Consider the following 24,831-nt stretch of genomic DNA (forward strand, 5'->3'; position numbering starts at 1 on the left):
TTCCGTGCATAACGCTGTTTTAAGTACTTCTTGTAGGGCTGGTCTTGTCTTGGTGAATTCTCTGAGCCTTTGCTTGTCTGCGAATGTTTTTATTTCTCCTTCATATATGAAGCTTAGTTTTGCAGGGAATAATATTCTAGGCTGGGCATTGTTTTGTTTCAAAAGAGTGAGAATGGGGCCCCAGTCTCTCCTTGCTTGTAAAGTCTCATTAGAGAAGTCTGATGTTATTCGAATTGGCTTTCCCTTGTATGTCACTTGCTTCTTTTGTCTTACAGCTCTTAGAAGGGCCTCTTTAGTTGATACTTTGGTCAGTCTGATGACTGCATGACGTGACGTCTTCCTGTTTGCATTGAATCTCCCAGGGGTCCTCTGGGCTTCTTGAACTTGTATATCGAGATTTTGAGCAAGACCTGGGAAATTTTCCTCTATTATATCTTCAAAAAGCTTGTCCAGCCCTTGAGTGTTGTCTTCCTCCCCTTCGGCTAAACCTATGACCCTCACGTTAGGTTTTTTCACATAATCCCACAGCTCTTGTAGACTTTGGTCTTTTCTCTTGTTTCTCTGCTGTATTTCTGTGACTGATTTATTTAATTGGAAGGTGTTATCTTCAAGCTCTGAGATTCTTTCTTCTGCTTGATCTACCCTGTTCTTGAGACTTTCCACAGTATTTTGTAGTTCTCTGAGTTGATTCTTCATCTCCAGGACTTCGGTTAAAGTTTTCTTCACTGTGTCAATCTCTTTGTTGAACCTTTGTTCCATTTCTTGGAGGTTTTTTGTGTTTTCTTGGTGTTGGTTATTGAGTTGTTGTTGCAGCTGGGTGAGTGTTCTTATGATCCACATACGAAATTCCTTTTCTGTCATATTGGTTGCCTGATTTTGGTCGGTGTCCGTTTCTAGGGGGCTGGTGCTCCTCCTTGGGGGTGTGTTTTCCGTTTGGTTCTTCATATTTCCTGAGTTCTTTCGCTGATTTCTTCCCATGTCGATCAGTTGTTGTTTCTTTCCTTAGGTTATTGTTTAGGTATTCACACACCTTGTTTAGTTTCTGAGGCGTTAGGTGGTGCCTGTGGGTGAAATTGGACCACTCCCTGTATATTGAGTCAGTGGGTGCCGTGGAAAGGCTGTGCAAGATGCTGTCCCTGTCAGTAGGTGGTGTTTGCTTGGAGGAACAGGCTATGGTGTTGATTTTGAGTCCTGTTATCAGCTCTCGTTCTGGGCGGAGCTGGGTTGGGTAAGCCTGCCCTCAGGCCGTTAGCAGGGGTCAAAGTTCTGTTCTCTGCTGTCAGGGCGGGGCTGGAATGGTCCCGCTCAGCCAGAAAGTCTGGGTGTGGGGGTGGGGCTGTCTGAGACCCACAGTCTGCAGCAGGCCTCGCTTCTTTCCACCCTCCCCAACTCCGCAGCTACTCCTGAGCCTCTGCCAGCAGGCCAGACCACAAGCCACCAGGCCTCCCCGGACTGTGATGCCGGCGGGGAGGTTCCCTGCACAGGAACGCCACCTGGGTTGGGCGCACAGCCTCCTCCTGGGACGCCGGTCCGCCCGATCCGCCCCTGGAGGCACACAGACCTCAGTAGGCTGTTCACGTATAATCCTTCTGTGCCCCGGGCAATGCTAGCCCTCGGTGCAGGGGATCTGGTCTGCAGGTCCGACCTCTGGGTCCCAGAGTTCAAACTGTATTCCCACCAGGGAGAGCGTTTCCGGTCCTAATTCACCCACAGGGAGCCCAAGCTGGGTCTATGTCTCTCAGCCTCTGAGTCGGCACCGTTTTCCTGGGAACACGGTGCTAGCAGCACCTGGGAGGGCGGGCGGGGTCCCAAACGGGAAGGTCCCGTTCCCTGGAGGTGCCTCCGGCTGGTGGCTGTATTGTCTCTCTGGGCAGCCGCGGGTAGGGTCGGCGGAGGGGGGGAGGAGGCAATATGGCGCCTGCCGCGCGGCTCTCCGTGCACACGGAGGTGCCCGGAGGAAGTTGGGAACCTGGTGCCACATCTGCTACAGGCTCACCGTTGGCAGGCGGCGGCAGTCTCTGGGCTGATGTCCGCAGGTCTCTCCACCCGCTGGGGAGCCCACCAGCAGTCCCGAATGCAGGGGAGGGGAAACAGCAAATCCACCTACCCTTGCCGCTGGTCTCCGGGCTGCTCCGGTGGTCTCAGCCTCCAGTTCTCCTCCGCAGCCTCCTCCCGTGGAGTCTCCCGGGGTCTCAGGTACCCCTCTTTCCGGCCCTTGTCCGCTGTATGCTCGTCTTCTTGCTTCTTTCCTCTAGTTTCTGCTGGAATCGGTCTTTTCTGCAGAGACCCTCTGTCTGGCGGTGTTATTCGTCCGCCATCTTGCTCCGCCCTCCCAAACAAGCTTTTTGAGGGTCAAGGGTAGAACCCAAATCCGCCATTGCCAGATCATCTTGACTTCCACTTAACTTTTTAAATTTATCTTTTAAATATAGTCCTTCAAAAAATTTGAATTATCAGTGTAATACAGATATTAACATCTTTGACCTTTCATAAAATTCCAGCTGGGAAAAGATATGGAAAGGGACACAAAAGCTGAGAAGTCTCTTTCTCTAAATAATAATGGCTAATGATTTAAATGTATTTGTGTATAGATGTAGTTTTGTGTTCTGTTTATATTAACTCAATCATTTCTCACTCTCCAGCGAAATAAGAACTATTACCCCACCTTTACCAATAAGGAAATTGAGTCACAGAGAGTGAATAAGTTGCCATGCTGTCATGGAAAGAGCATTGGCTTTTGTTTCTAAATTGACATTTGTGTTCTACTTCTGCCACTTACAGCTGTGTGACTTCAGGCAAGTCAATTCTCAGGGCATCAGTTTCATCATTAGTAACATGGAGATGGTTGTTCCTGCCTCGCTGAGTTGTGTTTATATTAGAAGATTTGATATTTGTAAAGTCAGGTATGGAATAGGTGTAAATTTTCTTTTCTTATGGGGAGATCATATTTTCTATCATATCATAAGAATCTAATAATTGGTTCCCACTTACATAGGGACATGATTAGGACTGGTATTCTTCTGCATGCTGGAGTGGGATGCATTTTAATTGATTTTTACTTGGTATATAATTTTTGCAAAATTTATAAGTATTCTGTAGTGGTAATAAAGTTATCTCAGAAATATATCATTCCTGGGTCATAATCACTTTATAGAAAATGGAAAAATAAATTTGGATGGACATTGAGGATCCTTTCTCTCTGCCTTCCTTCCTTTCTTCCCTTCCTCCCTTGTTTCCTTCCATAAAGAAAGTTATTTTCTACATCAGCATCCATAAGTTAACAAAAGCCAGTCTTTTTGCCATGTTTCCAAGAGAAGTCATTCTACAGAAAGACTCCTAAGAGCTTATAAACTCTTATTAATCCTTAGTATATAAAGTAATATATAAAGAAAATATTTATTATAATTGTATATTGTTAAATTTAAAAAATATATAATTATAGAGCTTTTGGAAATGAGAAGAATAATCCTTACTCCACTACCTTAAACTAAACAATTGTTATAAATTTTGTATTTCTTTCTAGAATATACATATCATATGTATTATATATATACACACATTGAATCATTTTAAGCATAATTTACATAAAGATTTATAACTGGATTTTATAATATCTTTATATAGTGACTATTTCAACATATTGCTACATAGATAATTTTTATAATTATTGTTTGTTGCCAAATATTATTTAAGTTTGTACTGAAGTATATTTAAGTGATGTAACAAAATACCTCTGTTCTATTATAACAAAAAAATATATAGTGATCATCTTTTACGTATGACCTTTTATTTGTTATTTTTTCATTAAAAATTCTCAAAATTTAATTTTTAGTTCTAAAACAAAGGGCATATTATGGTTCTTAATTTATATTATCAGAGAATATTTCAAAAGTGTTTAAATAATTTTTCTCCCACCAGAAATACAATTTGTCTTTTCATAGCACCTTTATCAGACTTCAGTATTAATAATTAAATTACATTTACCAATTTTAAATTATTAGAATATAACTATATAAATAGCTAGATATAGACATCAACAATCTGGAAATATTTGAACACTATCAATTATTTTTTGAGCACTACTGATGATGAGTACTGTTTTATCATGAGAAATTTAAAAATAAAAAAATCCCATTGGTAAGAGTCAGATAATGTTTCACTGAACAATAAACATTTGAAGTGGTCATAGAAAGACGAATATTTTGCTGTGTGGAGAATTATCTATTAACTTAGGTAAATGCTCTATTAATTCCCATTGTAAATAAATTACACACTAAAATATATATATATATTAATAGATAAACACACTCTAAGATATTCATGTATAATGATATATATTTATGTATTCTATTTGTATTATATAATAATATATATTTTTGTATTCTAAATATATTGTATAAATCTGTTATTTATATGTCATTATCGCTGGAAATTATGGTGATAAAGTGTATGATTCCACATCCACCTTTGAGAAATATGCATTGTATTTGGAGATACTCTCTCTATATAAGATAGCTAAATAGGATATACAGTTGTGTAGTTTGCATGTCCAGTAAGTGAACCATCTAGATAATGCAAGATGCCACAGAGTAGAGATTAAGAGTCTGAGCTTTGAACCAAAATACCTGGGTTTGAATTTCAGCTCCTCCACTTATTAACTAGGTAATTTGGTGACACTTTACTCAACTTTGTGTTTCAAGGTTTTCAGCCGTAAAGCTAGGATTATAATAGAATCTACTTCATAGAGTTGTGAAGAGCAAATAAGAAAATGCTTAGAACAGTGGCACGTAGTAAATACACCATAAACATTAGTTGTTATTTTACTATAATGAATGCTGCAGTAATTTAGAATGAAGTACATTACTAGAGTGCTGTTGGTTAGGAATGTATTTTGGAGTAGATGGGAATTTTACTAGGCATTGATGGTTAGGCACTATTCAAATAGGTAGGAGGAATGAGAAAGGCATTTTAGAAGTGTGAGTAAATATGATTGGGCCACTGCCATTTTTTCTGATGTCATTTCATGCCATTTCCCCCCATCTTTGTACTTCAGCAATTCTGGCTTTTTTAGTTCTCTGGACGCACCAAGGTTGCTCTCACCTTTTGTATTGATTGCTCTTCAGGCAGGTTTTCCCATTGTTAGCTTTGCCTTGCCTTTTATTCCTCAACTTGCATGTTGACTCATCAGAGGCATTTCTTAACAAAACAAATAAAAATTGACACCACCTTCATCTTCCACTCTTCCAGAGTGCTGGTTTTCTTTCTTTACTTTATGCCTTGTTTAATTTTTTATTTCTTTAATATTTTATGGAGGTAGGGGTAGCAGTTGAATTTTTAGAAAATTTACCCCTCAAGATTAATTGAAATTTGGGGTATGAGATAATAGTTAAAAGCATGGACTTGGCATCCAGCCATCCTGGTTTTGACAATATTTAGTTATCTTATATAGACCAAGTTATTTATCCACTCCATAGTTTATTTTTCTTCTCTATTATGTATATAATGATAGTAACTAATTTATTGTGTTGCTATGAAAATTATACATTTTTAGGACAATGTCTGGGACATATGATGTATCCAATAAATGCTGAAAGTCATTATTATTACTTTTTATTTTCTATTCACATTTTCTAGAGTAAACTCTTTGAAGAAGCTTATCTGCTTTGTTCTTTGCTATATTCCCAGTACCTAGATGAGGGCTACGTGATAGGTGCCCAATAAATACTTGTTGAGCAAATAAAAAAATGAATGAGTGATTTTTAATATATCAGAGATCAGGATAACTGACTACTGAATTCTGGGAGAATTGACTGGATTATTTGTGAAGTCAGGTTCTTTGATATAGCCCGACTGATTGTTTGTTCTGTGTTGATTGATACTGAGCCTCTGTAAGCAAAACTAAGCTTACAGCTTGATTCACAGTGTGGTTTAGCCAGATATGTTTTAACACTGGATTCCTCAATTCCTAGAGTTTGATTATTGGCACCACTGTATATAAGTTGCTTGAATATTGTCAAGTTATTGAATCTTAGTAAAATAATGGTAAAACTTCCTACATAAAATTTATTGAGAAGACTGTCCCTGTTCCAATGATTGGCACTACTTCTCTAAGGAGGCTTGAGTAAATCATTTCAGATAGAAAAAATATTCTATTCTTAAAAATGTACCATGAGGCCGGGCGTGTTGGCTCATGCTTATAATTCTAGCACTCTGGGAGGCCGAGGCAGGAAGATCACTCAAGGTCAGGAGTTTGAAACCAGCCTGAGCAAGAGCGAGACCCCATCTCTACTAAAGATAGAAAGAAATTAATTGGCCAACTAAAAAGATATAGAAAAATAGCTGGGCATGCTGGCACATGCCTGTAGTCCCGGCTACTCAGGAGGCTGAGGCAGCAGGATTGCTTGAGCCCAGGAGTTTGAGGTTGCTGTGAGCTAGGCTGATGCCACGGCACTCACTCTAGCCTGAGCAACAAAGTGAGACTCTGTCTCCAAAACAAGTACCATGAAAGGGATACCAAAACTTTCTTAAATTACTCAATCTACTGTTTACTTATCCTTTTAGGAAATTCTTTCTTCTGCCTGCAGGTGGTTTTGACATATCCTTTACCAAGGAAGTGTTTGTTTAGTAAACTACCCTCCATATGTATGCTCTGAGAAGCCCCAAGAGAGGATTTTTGTAAATTCAGAGATCATGGTGTTTCTGAGATATAGAGCCTTTTTCTAAGAGTGGAGGTGACCACATTCCCCTTAGCAATCATTTATCTCCCTCCATTATCGAATCTAGCATTTCCTATATCGAATCAAAATCCTCCTAAGGCAATTTAGACCAATTTCCTGTGATGTATTTCATTAGGGATGGAGAACAGCTAGCCACCACTTTCTATAAAAAAAAAATTTCGTATTCTTTTAAGATAGCTTTAAATTTGTCATTCTTTTTCTAAGCAAGCTCCAACTTCATTGGTGTTTACTCCCACTCCAGCCATCCCCTTTGGGCTTGTTTTTATTTATTTTTTCCTACCTATCAATCTAGATGTTTTTAATCTTCCAACATTACCCATTGTATCATTAACTAAATATAATTTTTTGAGGTTCTTATTCCTGTTTCCCACAGAATATAATGACAATTTAAAGAATGGCTTTTACTAAAATATTGTCCTTAGAGTTGTACTGCATGAAGTACTTCTTGCTAATTTTGGTTTTAGTATGTATGCGCTACATAGCTTTCACAGTGGGCGTGAATGTTGTATTAAAATCACAATGCACAATTAATCATTCTTACCTGTAAATAGCAAGCACAGTAATTTAACACTTGCAAATCTGAATGTTGACAGCAGCTTTTATTACCTTCCATTATAATATTCCCCATGTAATGACTACTTTCTTATTTCTGGTACTATGTGATCCAAAAATCTTATGCAATTGCTTAAAATACCTAAATGCTCAAATAATAGGTAGTTTTGTTACTAGAAAAAAATTGTGATTGATAATTTTTATTAAATTAGGAAGTTTTTTTATCATACAGATGCTGCCTTAGTTATTTTAGATTAGATGAGATCAGGCACATTTAGGGTGGTATGGCCATAGACAGTTATTTTAGATTAAAATTCAATTACATGCTAACATTTTCTGTACTTTTCATATGCCAGATAATATAGTAGGCTCTTTCATTTATATGCCCTTAATTAAATAAATAACCAACATATTAAGAGTTAAACATTATTGTTATTCTTTTATATATGTGAAAATTGTTATAGAAACTGTATAAATTGCTTAAACACTCAAGTTCAGGAGGTCAAACTATCTGCCTTGCCCTCATGACCTAATTACCTCCGCAAGGCTCAACCTCTTAATGCCATTACCTTGGGAGGTAAGAATAAAAGAAAGAGAGAAGGCACCTATAAATTTTAAGATTTTTAATGACAAATTAGCCAATTGCTATATGTGGATTTGGATCTTGATTCAAACAAACAATTAAAAAAGAAAGCATTCCTGAGAAAATTGGAAATTTGAACACTAACTGATTATTTGGTGATGTTATATAATTATTGTTAATTTTAGGTTTGATATTGCATTTTATGGCTAAAAAATGAGACTTTATATTTTAGAGATACATACTACAATAGTTTAAAATGAAATGATTTGAAGAAATTTGACTCAATAAAATAGGAGAGATAGAAGAAAATGTGAGTAGAGATGAAACAAGAATGTATATGAGTTGATAATTGCTGACTTTAGCGTCAGGTGAAAGGAAGTGTTAGGATTCATGATATTTTGTTTATTTTTGTATATTTGAAAATTCTCCATAATATCAATTAAAAATCATAATCATTAAATTAACTATGGTATTTAACTGTTGCTTTAATTTTTTTCCTTTAATATTACTGAGGATGAATATTTTTCTTAAATTAGCAGCCATTTATATTGATGCTTTGAGAATATATGTAGCAGCTATGTCAGGTTTTCTTATGCAACTTTGTATCTTATTTGCATATTCTTATTTTGTAAAACAATTGTAAACAATTTAGTTTTGTTTATTACTTAGAGTAATATTCAAGAATATCTTTGGCAGCTACTGGATGTACAACCTCGTGTGTCTGGGATAGCCTAGAACTGAGGGCACTTCCTTGTGTGTTCAAACTTTGTCTTTCTGTCACAGCCTTCCTATCGGTATGTACGATAAGCCTTTTGTTTTCTTAAGATTTTCTAAATGTGTTGCTGAGCAAGCTTAGTGAGGGGCCAACTTTCAACATGTTCCTGGGCATTATTATATTATTTTTACAGTTAGCTTATTGAGAAATTAGTTTTCAACAACCTTAGGATTTGTGCTTATACCTTCTTGGAACAAATTGTTCTGACTCATTGGTTAGTTCTACATGACACAAAGATGGTAGACATGATATAAGCCAGGCTATTCTGGTTACCTGAGATACCAATGTCTTATTTCTTTTTTCCAACAAAGAAATTTTGAAATTAGCAAAAGTTATTTTAGTCACCATTTTAATAAAACCATAGAATTAATTTCAGGACTGAAAAGTCTACTAGTTCAACATGTCTTATCTGTTCTACTAAACAAGCAGCAACTTATGAACTTGTGGCAGGCAAGATGGAGCTAAGGCATAGTCATTGGCACACAAACTTGAGAGGGAAGCAAATATGGATATTGTCCCAGAGAACAATGGAAATAAAAGTTCGAATAGACTATGACACTTGATTGTAAATCTAAAGAAGATAAAAAAAGGGGAAGATACAGATATTGAGAAGCAAAACAGAAGTTGTGGACACCAAATAAGGTGGACAGTTTCTGTTTGGAAAGAGACAGGATAACACAGGGGTCTTCACAGAAAAAAAAAAAAAAATAAAAAATAAAAATAAAAAAAAAAAAAAAGGAAAGAGACAGGAAAATACATGTAATAATTCAATTGAAATAAATAATCTATTCTCCCATTCAGAGTATGGTTTTTTTCCTCTCTCTGTTTATGAAGAAGGAGGAATGAAATTTGTCAATAGGAAAGAGTTGCTATTCATAACAGTAATAATGCTAACCATTTATTGAGTTCTTAGTAGTGTAACAGAGGGAATGGCCTGAAACAATGGCAAAAGTAATATTTTCTGTCTCTTTAAAACGTCTGCACTCCTTTTTGAGAACTGAAACCTGCATCCCTGCCTCAGGTCAGTGGTTGAGAAGAGCAGGTTAAGTTTTTTGTTCTTTGTGTTACAGGAGATAGTTCAGCTGCCCCAGGCTGGTGGCAGCCCCCCCCCCCAGGTGGGCCCATGTGGGGCTTTGTCTTTGGCAAACATGAGATAGATTAGAATCATTAAAACAATAGCCTAGAACTGAGGGCACTCCCTTTAAAAGCTATGTATTTCTGCTAATGTTCAGGAAAATTTGTATTTTTTGAGATGAGAGTCTACCATTTTTTCTCCTTTGCTAGCAAAGTAATAACCTTCTCTTTCTTTCTCCTCAAATCACTTGTTCTCATTCTTCTGATGCAGCTTCAAGGACAAATGCTGAGCTTTTGGTAACAGTATGAGTCAAAATTATGTTGAAAGTCTGTCATTAGTTTTTTACTATAATTCCCATTCTTCAGGAGGTGATTACTAGATTTAGTCAGGGCACCTACAGTTCTGTCTTTGTCTTTTCCTTCTGTCTCCCCAGAGCCCAAAGATGAACCAGAGGTGCCAGCCTAGGGTTCTTTCGGGTCTTTTTCTGAGCATGTACCCATTTCTAGTCATGCATGTGGCCCTCTGGTTTCCTAGTAGATGCAGAAGCCCTTCAATGCCCTGAATCCCCGGATGTATTTTTCTCCTTGGCCTCTTTCTTCCTAGGCTTTTAGGTCTGTCTGCTACTTGACTCATTTGCTGTCCCTTGTCCCAGATGGCTGTGAGTAGTGTATATTTTTATAGACTTTTAAAAAACACTGCCCAAGAGGCTACTTCAGCCCCGAGAGAGTTCCAAGGGGGGAAAAATTAAACAAGTTTCTGAACCCATCCTTCAGTGAACCACCAGACAGGTCAAAGTGCACAACTGCAATTAGCCACAAGTCTTTGAGAACCATGTCCATTTTGCCCCAGCAAGTCACACCAGGAAAGCAGGTTAGTGTCTAACAGCTGCTTCCAAGCAGGGGAGTGGAGCATGGTAGGCTGGTAAGCAAAAATGCCACAACATTCATTAAATTTAATCTTTCAATTTGGAATAAAGAATACCCTATAATGTGGTGGTGAGAACTAAAGTAGATAATCTACAATCAGCTCCCAGTGTGCCCTATGGATGTGTTCAGTAAGAGGATGCTATTGTTGTTACTTTTATTATTTATGAGAAGAGTGTGGTTTTTCTTCTCCTTTGTTACTATGTTGTAGACATAGAGCAAGAAGAGTAATTATTTCTGACCCAGTTGAAAAGCATTTTATTATTTTTCACCATTAACACACTAAGTCTAGAGTTAACAAGTACTTACACATATGACTACCATGAAGGACACATTATTGTCTCTGTTCATATCATCCTCATGTTCTCCATTATTATATATTGTCAGGAGGGCCAGATTTGCCTGTCTATGTATTGGTTACCTTAGTAGTGAATTTGAGAGACAAGAGACATATTCAACTCCAAATACTTCTATTACCATTTTTGTCAAGATGTCTAGAATATCTTTAAGGCACTAAAGATTTCAACACAAAGTAAATGTAAACCAGAGGAAGTAATCGTTTATATTTCTATCAGCTGTTTTTGACAACTCTAGCTAATATTTTTATTGGCCATGTAGTTGGCTATTTGAATATTAAAGGCTAATGTAGTCAGGAGTCCTAAGTCCTTCAGGATGAGTTGGAAATATGTAAAGGACCACTTTACATATTTACACTTGTGCTTTTCATTCCAAAAGTTCTGGGATGTGTTTATTGATTAAACTTTTTAAATCAGTGTTCAATCAAGAAAATAGACACTAGTATATCTATTACAAGTATGAAAGATTCAATATTTGAATTGTGGGCTTACTAGTTATTGGTAGCGTGAAAAAACAAAGAGCCAGGAGCCAAAGCTGAAAGTCAGGGAAACTAACACCAAAGGGCCTGAAGCAATGAAAATAATATCATTAGTTCCAAGGCATGCCATTTGTGGCAAGGCATTCCTATGTAATATTTAGAAACATTGTTCTGTAACCAGAGTGCTAGGGTTCAAATTCTAGCTCTACTGCTTAGAAGATATATTACCTTGGACAAGTCATTTTTAACCCATCTAAGCTTTGATTTTCTTATCTGCCAAATTAGTATAATAATAGCAGCCTACCCTTGTATAGGGATATTGAGAAATTAATATTAAACACTTAATTTTGCATGTGATATGTAGCAAATAATATCTCCTGCTTCACAAAGGACATGATTCAATAAATATTCATTAATAAAAATAAATGTGATATTAACAAATATACTATAGAAAAGATCCCTGAAAATACAGTGTTTGGGATATTAACAATACAGCTGCTTTTGCTAATTTTTCAAGAACTGGATCTTTCCATACAGCATAACTAATATAAACTGTAACTAATTATTTGATGCTTCCAGCTCTGTAAAAAATTTTTCAGGTTGTCTATTCAGCTATAAATGAAATCACTAGAGCCGAGGTACCTTCAGTTCTATTGCCCAGCAGTAGAGCTAAGTCAGCTGACCTCATAGCTACCATTGTGCAAATATTAATGACAAGTCATGGAAATTAATTACTTTGCGTTGACTGAATTTACACTATTGACATTTCATTATACCTACATTTCAATACTGGACTTCTTCATTATACTGTAAATGCAAATTAATGACGTAGACTCTATCCTTTTAAAGGGTGTCATTTTTGTCTGAAGTGTAGATGTAAGCATTTGAAATCCACCAACACAACTTTTAATTAGCCAATTTATCAGAGAGGAGTTCTGCAAAATAATGTTTTTTCCTCTGGAGTATACAGGAAACCCTCAAAGTACAATTTATATTTCTGTGTTCCCAGATATATATACAAAACAAGTCTGTTAATTAACTAATTTGCAATGCAAACTAATAGTCTATAGGTAGAAAATCTCTGCTAATAAATCCATAATTTCTTTTACTTTTAAGTAGTCAATAAGACTGCATATTATTTTATGTATCATACTAATTACTCTATTTCTAAAAATCCCAAACTTAATACATCATTTTAGTGATAACCAAGGAATGAGAGTAAGAGTTAGTATTATGTATGATACTTTATTATTTATTATGATAATTTTATATTCATTGATTTTTAGAAACTGCAGTTTTTTAGTATTTTTATGGAAAATTAATTGTCTTTTACTTTGTATAGTATCAATATTTTTGGATTTGGCAGCAAAAAATCTTTAACATTAAGATAACTTCTTAAAATGTATTTTCCAAAATGTGTGTAAGTAAATTAACTGTATCTTTTAAGAGCATGGCCATGCTGTTCATTTATTGTTTCAGAGTACTTTAGCTTAGTTTTCTAGTAAATATACAAATTTGTTGCATATCCATTTTAAATATGGCTATGAGAATTACAAAATGTCATTGCTTTGCAAAGTGATTATATAATGAATGTATGATATTTCCTTTAACAAAGTGCCAGGAAATAATATGTATCAGAAGTAGCCCTACAGTCAGTGAATCAATTTTAAGTATATCATATACCAAACATAGATTGCTAGTTACTGAAGATACAAAGTCAGGTAAGACATGTTCCTTGCCATTAAGTTGCTCATAGCCTAGTTGGAGAATCAGGCTTATAAATCAGTGATGACTACTGCAATAAACAAACTTTAAGGTGGCCCCATGATATCCATATCTTGGTGTTCATACCATTGTATAATCCTCTCTCCTTGAGTGTAGACAGGGCCAGTGGCTTGTTTCTAACCAATATAATATAGCTAAGGTGATAGGATGTGACACTTGTAAATCCTTTATGTTATATAAGATTTCTTCTTGTTCCAAGACTTGCTCCAAAGCCTTGCTCCTGTTGCTGTCATTGGAGGAGGAAGCAGCCATGAGTTGTAAGGCCACAAGGAAATGAACTCCACCACCCAGCTTAGTGAATCTGGAAGCAGATCCTTCTCCATTGAACCAGCAGATGAGAATACAGCCCTTTTTGACACCTTGATTGTATTTTTGTGTGGGCACCCAGCTAAGCTGTGCCTAGAATTTTGACTCACCGAAACTATTAGATAAATGTGCATTGTTTGAAGTTGCTAAGTTTGTGGTAATTTTTTATTCAGCATAGAAAACTAATTTCAACAACTCGCTGAAACTGTTAGATAAATGTGTATTGTTTGAAGTTGCTAAGTTTGTGGTAATTTTTTATTCAGGATAGAAAACTAATTCAACAATTCAGTGTTAGATAGCCTCATAAACATATTGTTGTGGGAGTCAGGGAAGGTACACTGAAATTAAACTCTAGGGTCAGGAGGGATTTCTAAGAAAGGGACTCTTGAGCTGAAATTAGATACTAAGTAGAAGAAAGAGTTACAAGAAAATTTAGATTGGGGCTGGCTAGAAAAAAGAGAAATAACATTTCAGATAGAAAGAATACTCTGTGTGAAGACACAGAGGTGGAACTGTGCCATTGTTTGTTGAAATGTATATTTTTGTAATATAGCTAAATAAATGTTATGTTTTAGTGTAATGAGAATTGGGAGGTAGCTGAGGGCCAGAATTAATAAAGAATTTTTTGTCCTTATTCAGATTTTCAAATTGGGCCAGGTGCAGTGGCTCACATCTATAATCCTAGCACTTTGGGAGGCTGAGGCGGGAAGATCACTTGAGGACAGGGATTCAAGACCAGCCTGAGCACGAATGAGACCTTGTCCCTACAACAGTAGAGAAATTAGCCGGGCATGGTGGCACATGCCTGTAGTCTCAGCTACTCAGGAAGCTGAGGCAGGAGGATTGCTTGAGCCCAGGAGTATGAGATTTCAACGAACTATAATGATGCCATTCACTCTAGCCAGAGCAACAGAGCAAGACTCTGCCTCAAAAAAAAAAAAAGTATATATATATATATATATATATATATATATATATATATGTGTGTGTGTGTGTGTGTGTGTGTGTGTGTGTAATTTGTATGATAGGAAACCATTAATATAATTTAAACAGGAGAAAAGATGATCAGATTTATGTGGAAAACTGATTAAGCTTAGAATATGTAACATATGAGTCCAAAGTCAATTCTAGCTTTAAGAACAAAGATTGCAAGAAAATTAAACTGGCCTCTCCTGATTTTTTTCCTTCTCTATCCCCTGTAAGTACTGTACTTCTGCAAGGACCTCACATCCTTGTATTGAATCTATTTGTTTACCTAGGACTCTAAGAGACTGTATTTCCCTTGGGCGTTGACTGTGTCTCGTTCATTTTTGTTTCTCCAGAGGCTAAAATAGTACTTGGTACATGATTTATATTACTGCAAGATAAATTGTTATTGACTGAATAGACCATTCAGCCATGGTTCAAGTGAAGCTGAGAGTAAGTTTAGAATAAGAGAGAAAGATAAAGAGCAAGAATTTCTACTTCAGAAAATATGCCTGAAGCAAACCTGAAATAAATTGTGAAACAGTTGATTTTTCTTCCTTTTACAAGCCTGTAATATAATAAGTGTACTAGTTTTGTAAGTTTATTTAAAACATTGTACCTCAAAAAGGAAAAAAGGCAATAATGCCCATTAAGGAATTTAAAATCCAGCACATCTTATCCAACAAATTTTGGAGTTCATGTTAGGTTGTAATTAGAATAGGAAATAAGGATTAGAACAATAATTAGCAAGTAGATTTTTTAAAATAAAATTTGATTATAGATTTCTGGGAAGTCATTGTAGTGTCTTGAGCCTTAGATGCTGAAACATTCTCAGAAATCCCACATGATAAACCTTCATTCTTCTCCTATTCTCTCTCTTTCCGACTCTGCTGCGATAGTCCAGCTACTTTTCCTTCACGTCTACATTATTGTACTAGCATCTTGGGTGACCTCCTGTGTCAAAACTGTAATAATACTGTAGAAAGAGCATAAAATTTTAAGTTGAACAGACACAATATTGAAGGTTGGCCCTCTATATCTTTGTCAAATAGCCTAATTTCTTTGAATGTCTATGTGAAAAAAATACTCCCTATTTGTAAGAATTATTAGAAGGGTTAAATAAAAAATACTTTATATATCTTTAACCATGATAAATACAATCTCCAGATATTATTAATTACTTCTGATTTCTCACCACACAAATAGAGTAGGCATTTCTTTACTGAGAGGTACCATGGGACAGAGGAACAAATATGGTTTGCTGAACTTCATCTACAATCTTGTCTTTACTTCCTACTTATTGTGTGACTTTGGGCAAATTACTTAGCTTTTTTGAGATTAAATTTATTAATTTGTAAAATGCAGATATGATGAGAATTTAAATGTATAAGAAAGACCCTAACAGTATTCCTGACACGTAGCATACACTAAAATGCTTTGTGAACATCTACACCAGGAATTATTCTAAATTCTAATAAAGACTGAGAAATGGAAAACTAGTACGTAACTTCAAGGAATTTAAATACAGAAGCAAGCAGACTGTGTCAGATATATCTTTCATAAATATGTTTTTTTTTTTTATTTTGTTCTACCTTTTCTTAAAAATCAACTAAATCTGCATCAACTAAATCAACCAGAGTTTAGAAAATTTCAAGTACAAGTTGGGGAGAGCTTTTACAAAGGTGACTAGAGAGTAAGCATAGTAAAGTGGACCTCAAACATCGTTTCAGAATATTTGCTTTGATGAACAGACATAAGTATTCTAGTTCCTATGGGATAGAAGCAGCAAATCATCATTGAAAAAGCATGATCTGTGGGGGCAATTGGCTTTGACATAAAATCCAAATATTTTTGTTAAAAATATGGACAGTGATTCTTATTTTGTGGGGTTATTATAAGGATTAAAAACCTAAGCAGAATGGCACCTAACTGTACTTAAATTCTAACTAATTTCTCCCATTCTTTTCTTTCTATAGAGAAGATAGATGTACCAGTCTATTATGGCTTGATAATAGTCAATAAGATAATTCTGACCCCATTGACTTGAAAATGATTTTCTTATGGTAATAATTAGAGACTTCCCTAAAGAGAATATCTTTTGGAAAGTTGACATGAATCTTTAAATATCCTTAACATTTATATCCTTATTGTAAATCAAGGTTGGCACTCTATTTTACCAACCAATCTCTTCTCTTGAATTGTGTCACTCTACAACTACCTTGATGGACTGTCATAATACAACTGAGTGTCTTGATCCTTAAGTATATAAATAAAATTTTGGTTGGAAACAAACGTATTGCCAGCATTTAGTGAAGTGCCTGGCATGCCCTTAATAAATATTGAAATAATGAATTTTTTAAGTAATATCTGCTTATGATGTTATGACTCAAAATGCCAGGTAATGATATTATTGATATTTATACATTAATACACTTAACAAATATTATTAAGCTGCTACCATATGCTAAGCACTCTTAGGTACTGAGAATAGATTATTGAATAAAATAAACAAAAATCCATGCCTTCGTCTTAAATTCTGGTGTGCAGGAGCAGATATAACTTTAACTGCAGTTTATCCACATAATAGCAACTTTTTTAAAAAAGCATTTTTTTAAAAAACTTTTTAAAAAATAAAATTTAATGTAAAATTATAATTATATAGACATATCTTTGCCATTTTCTAGAAATTTTATTTTTTTAATTAAAATTTTTTTTTAATTTCAGCATATTATGGGGGTACAGATATTTAGGTTACATATGTTGCCTTTGCCCCACCTGAGTCATTTTCTAGAAATTTTAAAGATGGATTTAATCATGGACATTTATAGAACAAAGATACAGAAACATTCACTCACCCAACAAATTTTCGAGGGTATGTATATAATGTAGTAATCAATGTGCCCTGAGCTGAGACGCTGATGCTGCGAGTCCTAATAACACATATATTACCCTCAAGAAGTATGCAGGCTGGTAGACAGAACTAACAATTAGATAAACACTTACAAACTTGAGTGAAACTAGTCCTACTATTAGCTAAGCTCTTTAGATGAAATATGGTAAGATGAGGAATTTGAGTCTTTTAGGTTACTATTCTCCTATGTTCATTAAAACATGATATCAAATAGTAATAAAATAATGGTAATATTAATAATATATAATCATAATTGATATCTAATTTATTTCCAATGAATTGAGGACATGAAATATGATAAAAATAGCTTCCTTGAATGTATAAAAAACCCTGGGATTATGTACTTTGAACATTTTTTTTGTCTATGGTCTAATCTAAACTTGTCAAAGGTTAGAAATAATCTATCATCACCATCATCAGTTTTCAAAAGTTCTAGAAACAAAACTATAGAGATGTATAATTTTAAACATTTTGACTATTGTAAACTTGAGAACAATTTAACTGTAACGATAGGAATCACAGATAATATATAGGATCAAAAATATAAGAATAATGAGAGACCATCATGACTGATAACTATAGTCTAAAATTAGCTGATGTAGTGAATTCAGGCATGAATGCACAGTTGTATCTTTTACCTTTGAAGATTGTTTACCAGACCTCAGTTTCAGATCAGAACTATTGTGTCCTGGTGAGTAAAAAGCACCAACATTTTACAATACTTTTTTTTAGATTTTTGTTTCTTGCCCTAGTCCCTTTGAGTCAAAAGCAGGGATTGATTTTGCAATTGGATTATATGTGGTATATAGGAAATAGGCCACCTTTAATCAAGTTCCTTTGAGTATTCTTCAGGGTCTCCAACAGGATCTTAAATTCATTTTGGGAAAATTAGTGTTTAATTATGAAAAGTACAATGCTTTAAATAAATTTAAAATTGATCAGATTTGTGTCTTCTTAAAAATAAAAGTTTTGGGGGAGGGTTTATCAGTTAAATTGTATAAAACCTCCCACAAAAATAGATGGGGTTAATAAAGAACTAATTATATTTTAAGTCAATATACATCTCAGTTGAAATGAGTTAGACTCCAAAGAGGTTTAAGATACAGACATAAGATATGAAGGAAAAATGAGGGAACTCTATTCGTCAGACAAGTAATGTATCCTTCTGGAATGGACAAAACACAGTGAACCGATGGGAGTCTCATTGTTTCCATTTCACATTGACTAAGGAAGAAGACAGAAAACTAAAGGCTCACTTCACTAATGACTGCTTAAAATGAACAGGCAATACATAGGAAGATAGGCTCAGACAGCACTGTGAACAGTTTAAGTCTCAAAACAGGAAGATCAAAAGAAGTGGATAGCATTCCAAGAAGAGAAATCTGGAGGCTGAATAGATAAGGACAGAAATTACTTGTTTCAGAAAATGATTTAGTGAGATGATACTATGGAAGATAATTTGGACATATCAAAATGGCTAGGAATGTTTTTTTCTTCTGAGATATATACTTTATGTTGACATCTCATTTGCTATAAATTTGGGGCACTCCCTATAGTACCTTTCAGCTCTTAATTTTCTATGCTCCTAAGAAGTATGGTATTGATATTTATGCTCATATCTTTACAAAGATTTAGTTTTGTTTAAAAGAACAAAATTGACTGCACTGATTGTATGTTTCTGGGGACTGGGCAATTTATGCTTTGATCTTTATCCTGAAGTTTCATACTTAGATAAAACAAGAGGAAACCAACAGTACTACTTCTGAGTTGCAAAGCAAATATCTTGAACCCTCTGGTAGGCAGGTCTAAAGACAAAGTTATATTAAAACACTCAGACAGTTCCCTCTTATAATTAAAATCTTGTGTAATTATTTGATGCTATTGCCATTATTTGCACATTTCCTACATGCAATACCAAAAGTAGTTAAATTTTTCACATAATTATTGTTGCAATGAAATCAGATCTAGATTATAGATGTCTTGTTCATAGTTTGGCTGCAATAGTTTATATATCCATTTACCTGTGGAAGAATATTTAGGGCTTTTTCCTTATTTTATTGCTATTATAAAGTTGATTTTAACAAACATATAAACACATTTTTGTACATGTGTCCTCTTATTGCCTTTGGATATATTCCAGGAAGTGGGATTGCTAGGTCAAAGGATTTGCAATTTTAAATGAATTTTGATAGGAAAAGTGTATATCCAGTAATGTAGGAAGGATCTTCCTCAAATCCATTTTCACTAGATTTTTGAATAGATTTTATTGCTCTTTTAGATATCCAAAAATCTCATTGGCATTGAAGGCTATCAAAATATGCTAGCCCAGAATATGCCAGTTTGGTGTAAGGGTTATTTTGAGCTGAAGGTAATTGAGAAACAGCAGACATAGGAAAGCTTTCTGCCCTCTCCCTTTCTTCCCAAAAGAAGGGCATAGGTTTCCCTTTATAAAGATGACTGATGTATGTTTCCATTTGTAAAAGTGTTCCCCTCTCCCATGGAAGACTGAAGACAAAACCTGGCTTGAAGTCTGCATGGCAAACCTTACTAAACAAGCCTGATTTACCATATATTTCCTAGTCACTTTCCTTCAATTTATTGACAAATGGTATATATGCCCAAGTCAAACTGCTTCTTTGGGTGTTCACTTCTTTTCTGTGGAGCCCCCGTGTACACAGAATTAAAAACAAAACTTGTACATTGTTTCCTCTGCTAATCTATCTTTTGCCAGTTTAATTTTCAGGCTCTAGGTATCTAACTTTAGAGGGTAGAAAAAATTTTTTCTTCCTTTTCAACATAAAATATTAATGCCTTCATGTGTGCAATGCCACAAAATTTGAATGGAGAATGACATTAAAGTTGGAAAAAATTAAAAAACTTTTGAAATAAAGTTTAATTTTGTAGTTTAAAGTTTAATTTATGATGTAAAATTGCTATCTATAATGACATGTCGAGATAGCTATTATTCAGTCCAGTGCAAGATCTAAAGTTTATAATGCGTAAGAAATAAAATACTGGCTTTCTCCCTGCTTTCTTCACTCCTTTCCTTACTCCCTCTCTTCCTCCCTTTTTCCCTACTTTCTGCCCTATTGGGAGCCATTATTGAAAACATTTTTGGTCCCTGAGATTTTTTAAGTACTGGAACTTAAAAAAGCAAACTATGCACAGCCTCTTTTTCTCTAGGAGCTTCCAAGTGGTTCTGTGAAACAATTGCAACAAAACAAACAACAGACTTAATTATACCAGGCTCTTTTATGGTGTAATTTAGTGGGTAGCAAAATAAATAGCCTTCCCATTGCAGTGCTGTTCCTATCCTTGGTGAAATAAACAAAAGGTTTGTAGACAGGCAGGTGTGAATTTGAAGTCTGGCTTGCCCACTTGTCAGCCATGCAACCTGAGGTGAGCCTCTTAACTCTTTCTGAGTCTCAAAGTCCTCATTTGGAAAGCAGGAAGAATAATAACAATTCTTAGAAATTCTTTGAAAATTAAAGGTGTTTAGAGAACATACTCATTTTTTTTTTTTTTGCATTCAGTAAATGTTATTTCCATTCTTTGGTTTATTTATACTTGAAATTCCACAATGCGAACTGTAGAGTGTTAGGGCTGATAAGGGATTATTTTTAAAAATTAAACAAAGTGTTAAAGTTAAAAACAACAACCATAACAAAACAAAACAAAACCTAGGGCTTAGAATGGGCAATAACTTCCTCAAGTACAAAAATGACTAGTTCAGGGTTATAAGTTCATTGATTCTTTACTTTTAAGACTTTATTCCATTTCAGAATTCAAATTACCTTAAGGAGAGATAACATCTTAAGGTAGTTATCAGTTATAATTTAGTGTTACTGATTATAGACTCACTAAAACATTTCTGGAGGTAGAAAGCCATAACTTTTATATTTTATATAAAATTAGAAGCTATAGATAAAGATGAAATATAATACATGCTTTGTTTAGGGAATACCCAGCAGAAAGAAGGATACATATGGATCATTAAAAGACTAAGAGAAAACTTCTGATTTAGACATTTATCCTATGATATTTTATTGCTTTTTAAAATCCTGTAAAGTTATGACATGGGCGGCATTATCCCCATTTCGAAGAAAAGATGTGAGGCTTGGTGGGAATTTGGTAATGAGCAGTGAGCCTCTGTTCAAAACCAGGTCAACTTGTCTTAGAGATTCATGGTATTCCTGTTATATCATAATGCCTTTAGCCAAGATTGACAACCTAATGAACAGTTTTGCCTAAGGCCAACTTTGCTGCATCATCTAGAATATAGTCCCCAGTATAAATTTCTAGACCTTTTATGGGTCCAGAAAAAATCAACAACTCCTATTAAAGGATTATAATAAAAAGAAAATAAAAGCTTAGAATTAAAAAAACAAACTAGATAACATAATTAGACCTAACAATTAAGAAGCAGACTAGATATTTAGCTTTACAACTATGTGACCAGAGCTCCCCTAATTTTTCTCTCCACAATCTCCTCCTTTATTCCTACTGTTCTCACTATAGGCACATCATTTTGGGTTTACAATAACAGTATTTAATAAATTTAAGTATCACTTTGTAATTTATGAGACATATTCACATCTATTTCTTAGTCCATCTGGTTTCAATGGTGATCCCCAGAGGCAAGATGAGAAGGTAATTGATGCTTTTTGTCTTCTAGGTTTGCAGATATAGTAAGAGTTTTATGAAGATTGGTGGAGAGGATGAAGACAGACAGGGACGTTTAGAATCATTGTATAGGCATTGAGTTTGTCTTTTACACATATTGCTTACAGTGGGCCTTGATGAGGTAAATTGAGTAGGAAAAAATCTGGGCTCTACATTTAGGCCTTAGTAACCTGGACCCCTAAATGTTAGTTAGCTGAGAAATTACTGACATGAGGCAGATTGATTAAAAGGAGAAAAGACGTACATATTTGTTTAACATGTATACTTGGGAGCCTACAGAATGAAGACTCAAAGATATAGGAGAAATTATCCTTTTTTTTTTTCCTCAAAAGAAACAATTTATTTAGAATAAAACAAAAGCAGCTCTACTGTGAGCGCATGTTTGAGTGACAGCTACTTTTAAGCTGTGTGAGCCATAAAAAGGGGTTTTCTTTACTTTTCCAGAAATCTTGTGTACACAGCACAAAGCAAAGAGGTCATTTTTTTCCACTTAAAACATCGGCATTGGCATCAAAATAGCAGATACACAACTTTAAGCTGCCATTTTAGTAAAATGCACAAATACTAAACAGATTAGCTTTCTTCCATCAGCAGCCCATGTAAACTCCACAAAAGCCACAACTTCTCTTCAAAAAGGTCCATTATAGCTTTGAATTTCGTATCTTCATCTGCTGTTCACCAGTTTTGCTTGCGGGGGTGGGGGAAAGTTTATTCAGTACAAATGTTTACAATATGCCATTTTAGATGAACATAACAATAACAAGACCTTCCTGAATAGTCCACCTCAACTTCAAAAAGCACCAGTAATACCCACTGGCCCAAACCTTCAAATAAATTTACTATATAAATGGACAAATAACAAGTAGAACAATAGGGTGGGTTTTTTTTAAAGACTGCAATTGAGGATTATAGGACTGAAAATAACCTTTATACTCATTTAACTGAGTAAAACATGTTAAAAAATTTCAGAAAAAGCAAGTTCACAATCAATTTATAATCTATCAATATATCCTAAATATAACTTAAAAAGTGAAACCATAAAAAGGTGACATTTAGTCCAACTTTTACCCCATCTATTGTCATTCTGTAATTTATATGGAGCAACACAGACTATTATTGTAGAAAGGGATCAAGATACAAAGTTGTTTAAAAATCTATCTTCATTTGTGTTACCAAAGACAGCAGCCATTATTTTAAGAAAACACTCATAGAAATTGCTGGACAGCAAAGAACACTTCAGACTATCACTTTTCAACTCTGTTTAGATCATTCATATAAAACTCTTCATTAAGCTTAACATTTCACTGTGGTTAACTGAAACCATTTTCTCCCTGTAGGGACATCACTATAACCACTATAGCTAGCCACAGGGCTAGCTCCACTTCTCATCTCTTCTTGTTCTCATACCTAACTCCTATCTCAAAACCAAACACTGTGGCAGAGACAGAAAAAAAAATGTCCAGAAATTCTCTCCAGGAATTTTTTTCACATAAAAGGTCATTAAGGATTGTTTCTCCTTAATTATTTTAAATGTAGTTGATTTTTCTGGAACATAGTTAAAATGAATGGAAAGAAAATTTCTTCAGTATATCATTTAATGACTTATTAAGTATTACTGGTAAAAACAAGATAATTAAGACTTTTAGATCACAGCTTTTCAAAGTTTATGGAAAAGGAAGCAATCAGCACCTAGCCAATAAATAGTTCCACTTAATTTTTTGGTATTATTTTGTTGATTATAACTGGGATTTCTATAAAGAATTTTTCTACATGAAAATTTAAATTCCTGGTTTAAGATGTGTACTTTGACTCTCAACAGAGTGGATAGACAACTGAGAGTAGATAGAGTTTTTCTTTAACAATTACATCTTAATATATCTTCTGGCTGATATAAGCTTTTGTCACATTTTGAAGGTAAAATATACTCTGGCCCTTCTTGACTCACTTAGATCATTTAAGGTACAGTAGTGAAAGTCAGATGTTTGGTGGTTGCTTTCAGGGTCAGACATTGTTTAGGTTTATTTAAGAACTATATTATGAGCAGGTTTTCACTGACAATGCTTTTTTTTTTTTTAATTTAAGTCCACTTTGTTTAGACAGTGAAATTGCTCATTATGCAAGTGCAGCTTGAACTGCAATTTGTGGTCCATATAAGAACCATTCACCAAAAACTCTGTGGTAACAGAATTAGAAATTGTCTATTTTTATGGTTACACTCAACCAAGTATGGTCAGCGTGTAGAAATGTGATTGAATAAAAAGGGTATGAGCTAATGCTAATAGACTGAGTAGGGAAACTGAGCAATCTAAATTCTATCTAAATTCTTCTTGGCCTCTCTGAGTATGCATTCATTCCTTATGAGTGCGGGGCTGGGCCCTTTCTGGAATAGGAGTCTTATGACTTACAGTCAAACAATATAGGCTAGATAATTTCTTCATGGTCGGTTTTTACAGAGTAGTTTTAGGTTTTATGTCTGGCTTTAGGGAAAAAGGGTTCTGCTTTCTATGACCTTCCTTGGGGAAGAGGGATTTTGGTTTCTGTGGCTAGCCTGAGGGGAGAATAGTATGGAGAGGGAGGAGGACAGGAGAGGGTTAGAGAAAACTACATTTGCTTCTGAGGCTGCTTCTGAGCTCTTCATTTTGGGAATCTGTTTTCTGAGCCCCAACAAAACCCAAAGTATTAAATTCATCTTTATTGTAA

Source organism: Microcebus murinus, chromosome 4 (genome assembly GCF_040939455.1).
Source record: "Microcebus murinus isolate Inina chromosome 4, M.murinus_Inina_mat1.0, whole genome shotgun sequence".
In the NCBI taxonomy this organism is placed as follows: Eukaryota; Metazoa; Chordata; class Mammalia; order Primates; family Cheirogaleidae; genus Microcebus; species Microcebus murinus.